This window comes from Cryptomeria japonica, chromosome 10, assembly GCF_030272615.1.
Source record: "Cryptomeria japonica chromosome 10, Sugi_1.0, whole genome shotgun sequence".
Classification (NCBI taxonomy): Eukaryota; Viridiplantae; Streptophyta; class Pinopsida; order Cupressales; family Cupressaceae; genus Cryptomeria; species Cryptomeria japonica.
This window is the reverse complement of record NC_081414.1, coordinates 919,499,468-919,510,808: the sequence shown is the minus strand read 5'-3', so window position 1 is coordinate 919,510,808 and position 11,341 is coordinate 919,499,468.

The window sequence follows — 11,341 nt, the reverse complement described above, 5'->3', positions numbered from 1 at the left end:
GTCTATACATTTTTTTTATCATCAATGTTTCGAATCACATTGCGTGATTCATCATTCGGATGAACAAAGAGTTCAAAGGAGATGAAATATCCAAGAAGACTTATCCTTCCCTTTTAGTAGCACTTTGAGGATTTTTTTTCTTTAATTCCCCCTTTTTCCTTGGAATCAACAAACATTCCTCTCGTTAATTTTAAATGTTTGTTGTCCCATTGATGCAAAGATAAAATAGATACAATATTGATTGCCTCTTCCCTCTTGACAATATTGATGATTATATTTCTTAAATTTTTTCTTATACAACATTGCAAAATCTTTTGTAGTTAAATATACTTTGCAACATATTTTAATAATTTTAAGCTCCGATTTCTAAACACACTTAAGTTAGATGCTTAGACCTTTATATGTAAAAATCTATTTGGTTGTCCATGGAGGTCAAAAGACTAAAGATTTTGATTACTTTGACAAGCTCCTTTGTCCCATTTTTATGTAACTTAGACACATATAACATCTATCCAATCTCTATACATTTGATGGATTATTAACTGATTGATGGTTTCATTTACTTAGTTGTTTATTTTAATCTCAATTTGTCTTTGATTACGTGAAAAAGGGGTTTTGAAGGGACCTAAAACCCTATACAAATCAAACAAGGGATAGAACTTGACCGCTCAACAAAGAGGAGAAAGCCACAACCAAAAAACCAGAGTTTGCCTCGAAAGACAGCAAGCAACCCAACCAAAGACAGGGCCAACAAAACCAACCCAAACAACCAACTACAAGGGCCCTCAAGATTTACAACTGGATTTGTGGGAATGAAGAGTCATATCAAAAGAAAGCTTGGATGTCTTTGAATGCTTCCCCTTTACAGTAATCCATCCTTCTTCAATTTTAGCCGTCGCATCAGACCAATTTGAAGAGCCCAACACTGATTTATTTGGATTGGAAGGAAGAGCATCAGTAGAGAGAGCAACAACCGTTGCGGACACGGGACTGCATCCAGTAGATGGGGCAAAAGTTGTGTCAACACACGGTGAAGCAGCCGGCGGGGTAAGAGACAACAAACCATTTTCAGCAGGAGAGACAACAACATTTTTAATCACATAAACATCCTTAGTGGCATCCGAAGAATCTTTTTTTGCCATTAAAGAAACCGAACCAGCCAAAGTAGAAACCCCAACATCCAGCGACTCTTTAGAGGAGTCCAAAAATTTCTTTACCGTGTAATGCAGGTATGAAGCCCCTGACCATCATGAGGCCACAAGATTTTTCTTCTCAAGCCCACAATTCCTAGTCGCACGGCTGGTTTTAAAGTATCCACGACACTTGAAAGGAATACCTTTGTAATCCAAAGTTTGGACCCAGCTGCCAAAAGAGGAATTAATAGCAATTTCAGCTGGAAGTCCCTTAGATACATCTAGCTCTATCGGAATGCGAGCAAAAGTAGTATGATAAAGCTCAAAGGATTCATTATCCACCATACTGAAGCTCCCAATAGCATCACCAATTTCCTCAAAGAGAGAATCAACCCACAAATGGAAAGGAAGGTAAGCAAGCCAAACCAAAACCGGAATTTTGTTGAACTTCTAAGAAAGGGGGTTAAAATCAGAGTGCCAAGGTTTGATCAAAAGCGACATATTATCTTTCTCATAGAAAAAAATTTCACACAAATTTTTTCTTGTATCCTTAGCATTCTCAAATTTAGCAACAAAGAAACCTTTAGCCATAGGGTATATGTGGACAGTACTAGAAATGAGAGGATTCCAGTGATGGGAGATCCATTTATGCATTCGGAAGGCTGGGCCAAATACCCTTGAATCTACAGATAGCACTATGCTCCATAAAAACCTTCACATTGTTCTCTAGTTTAGAATCCTTATTCACATTGATAGAGGCGACACAGGAGACAGGGATAAACCCTCTTCCTTCCCCTCTGTGACAATTTGAAGACAGAACCCGCGAAACCCAAGCAGAGCCAGGGCGAGGGCCCCCAACAACCACTGACGCCTAGGATGGACTAGCACAACCAGGATCGCCGACTGTGACTCGATCCGAGCCGACAGGGAGAGTAGCTGCAGGGGAGCAAGCGGGAGAAACAGGCAAGAGTTGCATTTTCGAAAATCATTTTTAATTTTAATTTGTTGTTTATTGATTTGTTTTCCATTTTCAACATATCTATTATGCTGCGTATTGTCTTTCATCATTGTACAAGATTTGTTTGCTATTTTTTCTATATATGGGAGACACTAGTGTTGTCACATTAATGTCCTTATTGGTGTGTTGGCATTCTAACATTGAGATCTATTATTTTGCCCCTCTTAGCAATTGCCAAAGTGCCTCACACCATCTTCTAGCTACTTCCATATATGTAGCAAGATTTTTTTTTTTTAGATGTTATTATCTTTTAAGTACTCAATTTAATAGCATAAATCAAGTTCTTGTATTTGTTTAGATTTACGGGCTTAGTCCTATTTAGGCTAGGAATCTGGCTTAATTATACACTCTTAGTAATATAAGTGAAATAACAAATAACTAAAATTTTAGTTGCTATGAAATTCTTAGGATTTATGTCTAATGTTTTCAAAAGAGTCATAGTCAAATAACAAATAACTAAAACATTAGTTGGTAATGGTAGTGCTATGAAATTCTTAGGGTTTATGTCTAGTGTTTCAAAAGGGTTATAGTCATAGTCATATGTCCTAACCGAAACCCTAAACTCTATTGGCTCTATGTCCCTTTTGTTTCAATCCGTTGTTGACCTTTTACTTCTAGTTGGAGATAACCTTAATTACAACTTATGCCTTTAAGTATTGTTGGTTACCAACCCTTTAAGATAAATATTGTGGTCCTCACACTTTGTTTGACCTTTTGCCAAGTGTCTATCTCTTATTGCATCACATAGGGATTTTGTATTAGGAGTTAATTGAAGCAGTCCCACCTCAAAGATGTGAAGCCACAATATTGTTCCACGTTGTTGAGCTCCTCTCATTATAGGGTGTGTCTATGCAGTTGATAGAATGGGTGCTATGTTTCATGTTCAAGCAGTTTTTATAAAGAGCCAAGGGTTCGTTCTGTCGGTTGTATAGTCACCATGCCATTTTAGTGCATTATGGCATAAGATTGCATCATCATGTCTACATGTTGGCTTGTCACTGTGTCATGTCAAGTAAATCTATCATTTTTTCTTCCCTTGTTAGAATTTCTGAAGCCACAAGCTCACAAAATGGTGACACTTGTCATTTTTGTTAGAGGCAGGCCCAAGCTTCTCTTTATTCTTCAACTTGAAGGAGCAACCCACTCATCCTCCAATTGCATCCACATGGAGGATTTTTCATTGCATCATGTGATGTTCTTCTATTGCATCTTTAGGCTAGGGCCTAATTTCAAAGTTGTCACACAAAATAACTTGAGTGTCCTTGTTGGGCCTATTGCAGTTGGTGTGCATGTGGCTTGTTTTTATTGGATTGTATTGCTTTAGTCTATAACATGTTCTTCAAGGTGGGCCTACCACCAAAATGTAACTAAGTGAGAGCTTGCCACGTGTCTTAGTGGGACAATTGGGTTTTCTTATGCATGGTTGAAGTTGTTGCATTAATAACTTAAAGCTTTTTCAAATATGATGAGATGCATTAATTGTCAATCTGCTTGACAAATGAAGCTCAATGACCCAAATTCAAAAATTTGAAGAACAACTAGTTGCCAACTAGTGGTTTATGCGTATGAGTCTTAATGGCATATTTTGTTGGTATCTATTGATTGCCCAAATAATTTCATAAATTTTGTATTCATTTGAGATATCTAAGAGCTATCAAGAGCCGTGTTTGATAATTTCAGAACTTCAAGAATTGCAGGCATATATAGTAGCCATTAGGGTTTAAAGAGTGCAATAACAAGTTCATTTTCTGGGCCTTCTATTGCCATTTCTGTCCATGAAAAGGATTTTGTTATCCTAGGGCTTGATTGTTGAAAAGAAGTACTCTAAGTACTATATAATTGTTAAAGTCTGCAAAGAAAAAATTGAATTTGAATTTTCCTTGGGAACCCTAGTTTCTAGATTTTAAAAAACTCTAAGCTTAAATATGATGGCTTGAACATCAACAAGCACTAAAAGGGGCCTTGATGAGGGCACCTTGATTAGTTACCTAGATATTCAAAATGGGCAAGGCACACCTAGGACATGGGCATTCTATCTGATAGACTTGCAGATAAGGCAATGTCTTGTGGGGATCCTTGTGCCCCCATACATTGTTGAAGTTTTTTCAAGTATGGTTATAATAAGGGTAAAGCTCCTATGCCAATGAACAATGCATGGAGATTAAACTGAGGAAGGCTTGCAGTCTCAAATGTTTTTGTCAACGTAGACCTAATTAGAGTTGTCGACTAAAAGCTATAATCCAAATACAAGAACTATACATAGTGACAAAGGTGTTTTCTTGGCTAGGTTTGATAGTAGTCTATTTGTGAAACATTTATGTTAAATCCTAATTCACATGTTCCCTTAGATTTTGGATCTTTAAGGAGTGGCTTCCAAATCACAAAAGAAAGAATAGAAAGGGGAATCCTGTTGCATTTGAAAGGGTAGATGTTGAGCCCTTTGATTATGAGATCTTAGAAGATTATTTTTAAAGACTTATTTTGTAATGTACCTGTAATGGTGGGAAAATGATGAGTGATGGATCAAGAGGAAAACTACCCTTTCCCTCAAAGAGAGATAAGAGTTTCACTATTGATTACCCTTAAAAAACTTTTCACCATTACATCCACACAAAGATGATAGATTAAATTCTGAATGAATTGAGAATGTTAGGATGATCCCTTCTTCCTTGTTTGAAATGGAAAGGAAATTGATTAAATTATGTAGTGCAAAAGTGACAAAGAATCGATTATAACTTGAGATTAGAATATGGGATGAAGCTGTGCACCTGGATCTAGCAGTAGAATGTCGAGACGAAGTCACCTTGCAAATTTGATGAAAAGTTGTCTGAACCGTGGCGGGAATGTACACAGTCCTCTGAAAAATCCGCAAAATGAAAAGGGTTTTTCCGCCTCTGCAAATGAAGCCCGAATACGAAAGTACAGCTGCGCACTTACAACCTACACATAGAAAAGAGAGGAAAAGGGGTTGGGATTGGGGGTTTTCCTTTAGGTCAAACCCCAGTTTTGGAATTAACCAAGTAATGAAAGAAAGTACTTGCAAGTAGATGTAAATGAAAGATTGAATTGTAAGTCACCTCAAGGGAGGTTGTAGTAGCAATGTTGATACAAATGCTTGTATGGAATTGTATGTTGGAATCAATCTTATCTTCAATGGTTGAATCCTTGACTTGAATGCAACACCTAGTTTTGAAGGGAGACTTGAGAATGCTCAATGTTGGAAAAGAATGCTTGAATGCTTATGCAACTTGAATCTCTCCAACTTTGACCTCTCCAACCTATGCAAATGAGAGAGCGAATGCCCCCTTAAATACATTTTTGAAGGATTTGAATTTCATCACAGACCGACATTGAGGAGATTTCCCACCCGAGGCACAACCCACAAGGCATGCTCTAGGAAGGGTCCTGCCCTAAAATAGGGCAGGAACAGGGGCACAATGCCCTTGTCCTGGGAGGACAAGGGCGCCACGCCCCTGTCCTGGGAGGACAAGGGCACCACACCCCTGTCTAAGGGGGGACAGTGGCGCCACACCCCTGTCCTACCCCTTTCTGTAGGGTAGTGTTAGGCCCAATATGGAAAGCTAATGTACTGAGAGGGGAGGGGTGAATCAGTACTTTAAAACTTCTCTTCAACAATAACTTTACTGTTAAGCATAAACCAAAAACTGTTGTAACATAATATAAAGCTAAAACAAATAAATAATAATCATACATGATTCACTCCATAACACATATATTTTGGTTACGCAGAAACTCTTGGTTAGAGAGAAAAACTGCGGTGGGGATGGCACCCACAACTTCACTACTGCAATAATAAAGGTTGCTCGGTTAGAGCTACATGTTTAGCTATTTCTGAGAGCTTACCCTGCTAGGAGTATCAAGATCATTAGATCTACCTTGCTAAAGGATTTTACAACACTTATTCTAAATGCTGCACCTGGTTAAAGGCTTTACAATTTATAGACTTTGTTAGAGTCTTTTACCCTGTTAAAGGTTTCTCTTACAACTCAAAATATTACAATAAAATCTTTACAAATATCTGCAACTTCACATTTGAAATGTTATAGCAGATTCTATGTGCTCAAAATGAGATTACCCTGCTTATAACATACCTCGGTAATCCATAAAGTAACTCGGTAAACCCTTCTGTTTACTTTGTTCCTTGACTGTTTTCTGAAATCCTTCTTGGTGACCTCCGTGTCTCTAACAGTCGCAATACTCAGTGCTTCCTTATTTATCACATATGTCTTGCTTCATATCCCTCTTTTTCTCATCTTTGATCCTTAATCCATGCTGTATAAATAGATCTCTTATGTCTGTGATCTGGTTCATTGCTTCGATCTTACAAACATGATTTTTTGAATGAATAACCATACAAGATATTTCATTGGATAGATGACCTCAAAATCATACAAAATCTTTAAGTGCAATTTCCAATGTGATAATGGTTCTTTGTTCCTCGATCTTGTAACACCTTTCCCATGTGTGTCTAGGTTCAATGAATCTAGTAACACTTTTCACTCGAGGTGTGTTAACTCGGTATATCATTTTTGCTGCTCGGTAGACACATTAGTGATACTCGGTAGACAACTCGGTGTATACTAGGCTCTGTGACTACTTTCTTCTATAATCGACTGCTCTGTGCTTACCGACTAAATATTTCGGTAGTAGTAACCAACTAGAGTATATAGAATGACTTTGGACACAAAACTAATGGCAACTTAGTAAGTAGTAACAATCTCCCCTTTTGACATTAGTTGAGATGTTTGACAAAACTTCTTTCAAAGTCATAACTCAAAAATCTATATACTTACAAAATTTGACTAATCAGACAGTATATACATTTGTCAATAAAATAGTATATTCAGATATACTCTCCTTATCAATATACTGTACAAAACTCTGATTATACATGCGCTGTGATCAATATTCTGTATTAACTGCTCAGTTGACACTGCTCGGTTCATTGCTCTCCCTGTCAAATTCAACTGTGCATTTGGATACTCTGTTCTACTCGGTATACTCCCCCTATATACTACACTCCCCCTTTGATACTTAGATACTATACTCCCCCTTTTTGACAAATATCAAAACTTAGTTACCATTCGGTGGAGGCAATTGGTCAAAAATGGATTTGTACTTTGTCCTTGCATCGGTAAGAGCGGCAAAGAGGGCATCCTTGACACTATCCATGAGTGAATTCTGAGCTGTAATGTCAGCTAACAGTGAAATTAGTCCATCTAAGGTGCTTCCCTTTGGCTGAGTGGATAGGGAGGTAGCCTTGTTGATCTGCTCTTGGACGGAGGACAAGTGTGGAATGAATAAGGTTTGAAGAGTCATAATGTCCATCCTGATTTGGTGCTCTTCATTCCTAAGTTCCAATTGTTGAGCCATGAGCTTTTGTAACATTGTATAGAAATGCTGAATAGAATTTGGCTCAGTGGTCAACTTATTTAAGAGATCGGTGATCTCTTTCTCAATCACTTCTGTTTTATTTTTGATATCTTTAATGAATAAAGAGAATGTACAGAGTTTTTGAAATAAATAAAGAATGTGCTTGAGTTGAGGGGACAACTCAGCAATAAATTTAACAAGTTTTACTTTGCCAATAGCAATGGCTTTCTGTACCTCTTCAATCATTTTAGCAGTGAGCTCTTTGTCCTTCAATTTGCTCAAATATTCAGATGCGTCTACTCCAGATGTCTCTATTTTAGTTAGGAGTTCATCCAGTTGAATATGGATGGCTGCATCTTTTGTCACTGTAGCTTCAGGTAGCATATCTGTTAATAGTGCTTTCACCTTCTAAAGTACTCTGTTTTTCTTTTGAATAGCCATTTGTTTTTCCTGTTCAGCTTTGGCTTTGCATAGCTCTCCGAATTCAATGAGTGCTTGCCCTTTTAGTTTATATATGTCTACATTTGGCAACACTATTGGTTTTGACAAATCTAATTTGAAACTATGCTTTTTCATTTTCTTTTCTTTAGTTTTCACCGGTTGAACTAATACAATGGCTTGGGAGGCTTGTTGACTCTCGGTAGGTTGCTTGGTAGAGGCAACACTTTGGTCGGTTCCTTTAGCCTCTGTAGTGTCCTTTGGTGCCTCTGTGCTTGGTGTCTCGGTGGCAACAGTTTCAGTATTTGTAGGTGCTTGAGAAGTCTGTTCCCCGGTGGCCTAAGAAGTAGCTTCTCCTTCTGTAGACTTGTGACCCTCTGTTCCTTGTTCAGTATCCAGAGGGGCCTCAGTTGAAACAGGCTGATTGATCGGAGGATAGGATTTGACTTGTTCCAAAACTGACTCACTATATACCAGTTTTGCATATGCATTCCCTTCTATCATTTCCTATTCTTGTGCCTCGGTGCCCATGATATCCTCATCAATTTGTATAGTGTCAGCAGGGTCTTGCTCAGTGATATCAACTATTTCAACTTCAACTTGCTCACCATCATTCTTGATTCGAAAGATTTCCTGCCATTTTTCCTTGGTCTCATTCTCTACATCCAGATAAAGGCCATTCATCAATTTCAAGGCTCTTTGCTTGACTAGGAAGTTTGTGTGGTAGTTTTTCAGATGTTCATTGATCTCAGCTACCGACATGTCTGGAAAGAGATGTACCAGACTTCTTTCTCTCATCTGTTTCTCTAAGTCCATAGCATACTTCCACCTGTTATCAATATGTAAATACAACTCTTTTGGAAGAGAATTAGTTACTTCCAATGAGACCAATCGAAATTTCAGAAGTGTGCAGATGACAACTTCTTCTATTTGTCTCTTTTCATCATCATTTCTGGATTCATACTTAACATATCTAAATGATCCAAATCCACCATATTGTTTCAAATTTGCACAAAAATTATCCACACTATGTACATCTTCCTTTTTACTCTTGACAATCTGAAATTTACTTTTGTCTTCAGATTCGGTGTCACTGGACTCTTTAGTCAAAATGAGTCTCTGAGTAGATTTCTTATAAGTTTTTGTTACCTTTGGTGCGGCAACATTCTTTGGTTTCTTACTCGGTGACGCTGCAGATGATCTTGTGTTAGGGTGCTTTACTGAAGGAGTCGGTGATACCTGTGATGTATCTTGTTTCTTCCTTTTCAAAACTTTCCCTTTAGGCAACTTGGTGCTCAATGTAATAGCCGCCTCTTGGGCTTCAGATTCCTCCTTGTTGATGACTAGAGTGCCCTTGACAGGTGTGGAGGAAGAACCTTCTCCAAATTTCTCCTTTAATGCCTTGATCATTTTTGTTGCTTTCCTTGTAGCCTTGGGTACTACAATGCTCATCTTAACTTTCTCTTTAACTTCTTCATATGTACCGTATCTCAGCTCGGTAGCATGCCTTGGTAATGTAAGAAAAGCATCTATCTGCTGTTGTGTGATGTCAAAATCAATCTCATAACCCATAGGTGGCAAAGATTGAGTTCTTGGTTCCACAACATTGACATAGCAATAGTCGGTGTCTACTTCAAAGCATATGCCATCCTTGTATTTCTCTACTAACTTGGGTGGAATTCTATACCTGTTATGCATCTTTTCTTGAAACTTGCTAAAGTAATCATCCATAATATCATTGAAGTTATCACCTAGCTTTTTGATGAAGTCATTGATTTGATGGGTGATTGGTCGGTGTAGCTCCCAAACTACATTACCAACAGATGGAAAGAATTTCTCAAAATAAAAAAACATGCATACCAAAAGTGATCCAAACTTCAGTGTGTTTGCCGAGTTGTTCTTCTTCGGCTTCCTTATGGTGTTTAGATTCTCAAAAAGGTTTTTCAACAATACTTCGCATAGATCAATTTTCATTCCTTTCTTCACAATTTTATATTCTAAATCGACTGCTGCACAGGGTACACTATTTTCCCTTGCCGATTGAAAGAAACAATAACCTATTACTCTAATGGCAAACTTCAGCTCTGCAACTGTCACATTGTTCAATTTCAGTCCTCTGCAATCAGATTCAACTCCGGTTAAAGTGATCAATTCCTTTTGTGATATCATTTTCTGTGCTCGGGCATGATCAAAAATAGGGTAACCGGTGATCAAGTGAATGATTTCCTTGGTGATCTTGAATGATTGCTCCTCTAACCAAATGAAATCATCATGAACTCTGCTTAGAATAAACTTGACCCATTGGGGTTTGAAGACACGGGGATAGGTTAGGGCTTCGGTCAATCCCTTGATTTTAATGTGTTCATACTTGCTATCCAATTTCCCATCGGTACATAATTCATCATATGTGTCCTTGATCTCAACATGACCTAGTTCCTCAACACGACACTTAGTGAAGAATTTGTCATCCTCAACTAGTAAAACCCTATCCGAAATGAGTGAAAATGCAGTTTTATCATCCGGTTTAGATGCAACTTTGGGAGTTAGAGAGTATTTCAGTGAAGGCTTTTCAATGTTCTCGACAACAACGGGCTTCTGGATCTTAGGTGCCATTGCAGATTTTGGATAAATACTAACAAAAGATTCTTAGGGTTTGAAGACATTTAAATGATAGATGCTTTCCACTTAACAAATGTAAAACACATATTCACAACTGATATGATCGGTAAACTAGCTTGATAATGCGTTGTGATTGATGTAAATACCTTAAATTTCGCTTCGGAGGAGGTTTGATCGCCTTTGAATCGCTTTGCTCTGCTTTCTTGAAAACTTGGTAAGTGTAAAATGACTACGTAAAAGCTTTAAGTACACAATATACTTTATCGGGCTTCATGCAGTTAGGTCAGAAAACATTAAATGCACTTGGTACCACTTCCTTTTTATGCTTTTACTGAGTAGCCAAACTTCCTGTATTTACCGCCTAGACAGGCTTCCAAAAGACTCGATAAAATTTCAAATTTCCTAATGCATCTTTAGTTATGCAGATATTTAATTAAGTACATGATAAAATAGGAACTGTTAAGATTTAACCTTGAGAGAATGCAGTCCCTTCATACCTTCACCGATTAATTTGGAATAGGTGCACCTAACTCGGTAGATAAGGCACTTTCTTTATTTGACACAATTTCCTTCTTTTTCCAAATCATTTGTAATTTGCCTTTTATTTCCTCAGTGTCTCCTCTAGGTTGATCTCTACAATTTCTTGCCAAGTGTCCAACTTTGTGACAATGAAAACATGCCATACTAGGATTTCTCCATGATCTTCGGTTGTTCATTCCAAACCTTATAAAGTAGTTGG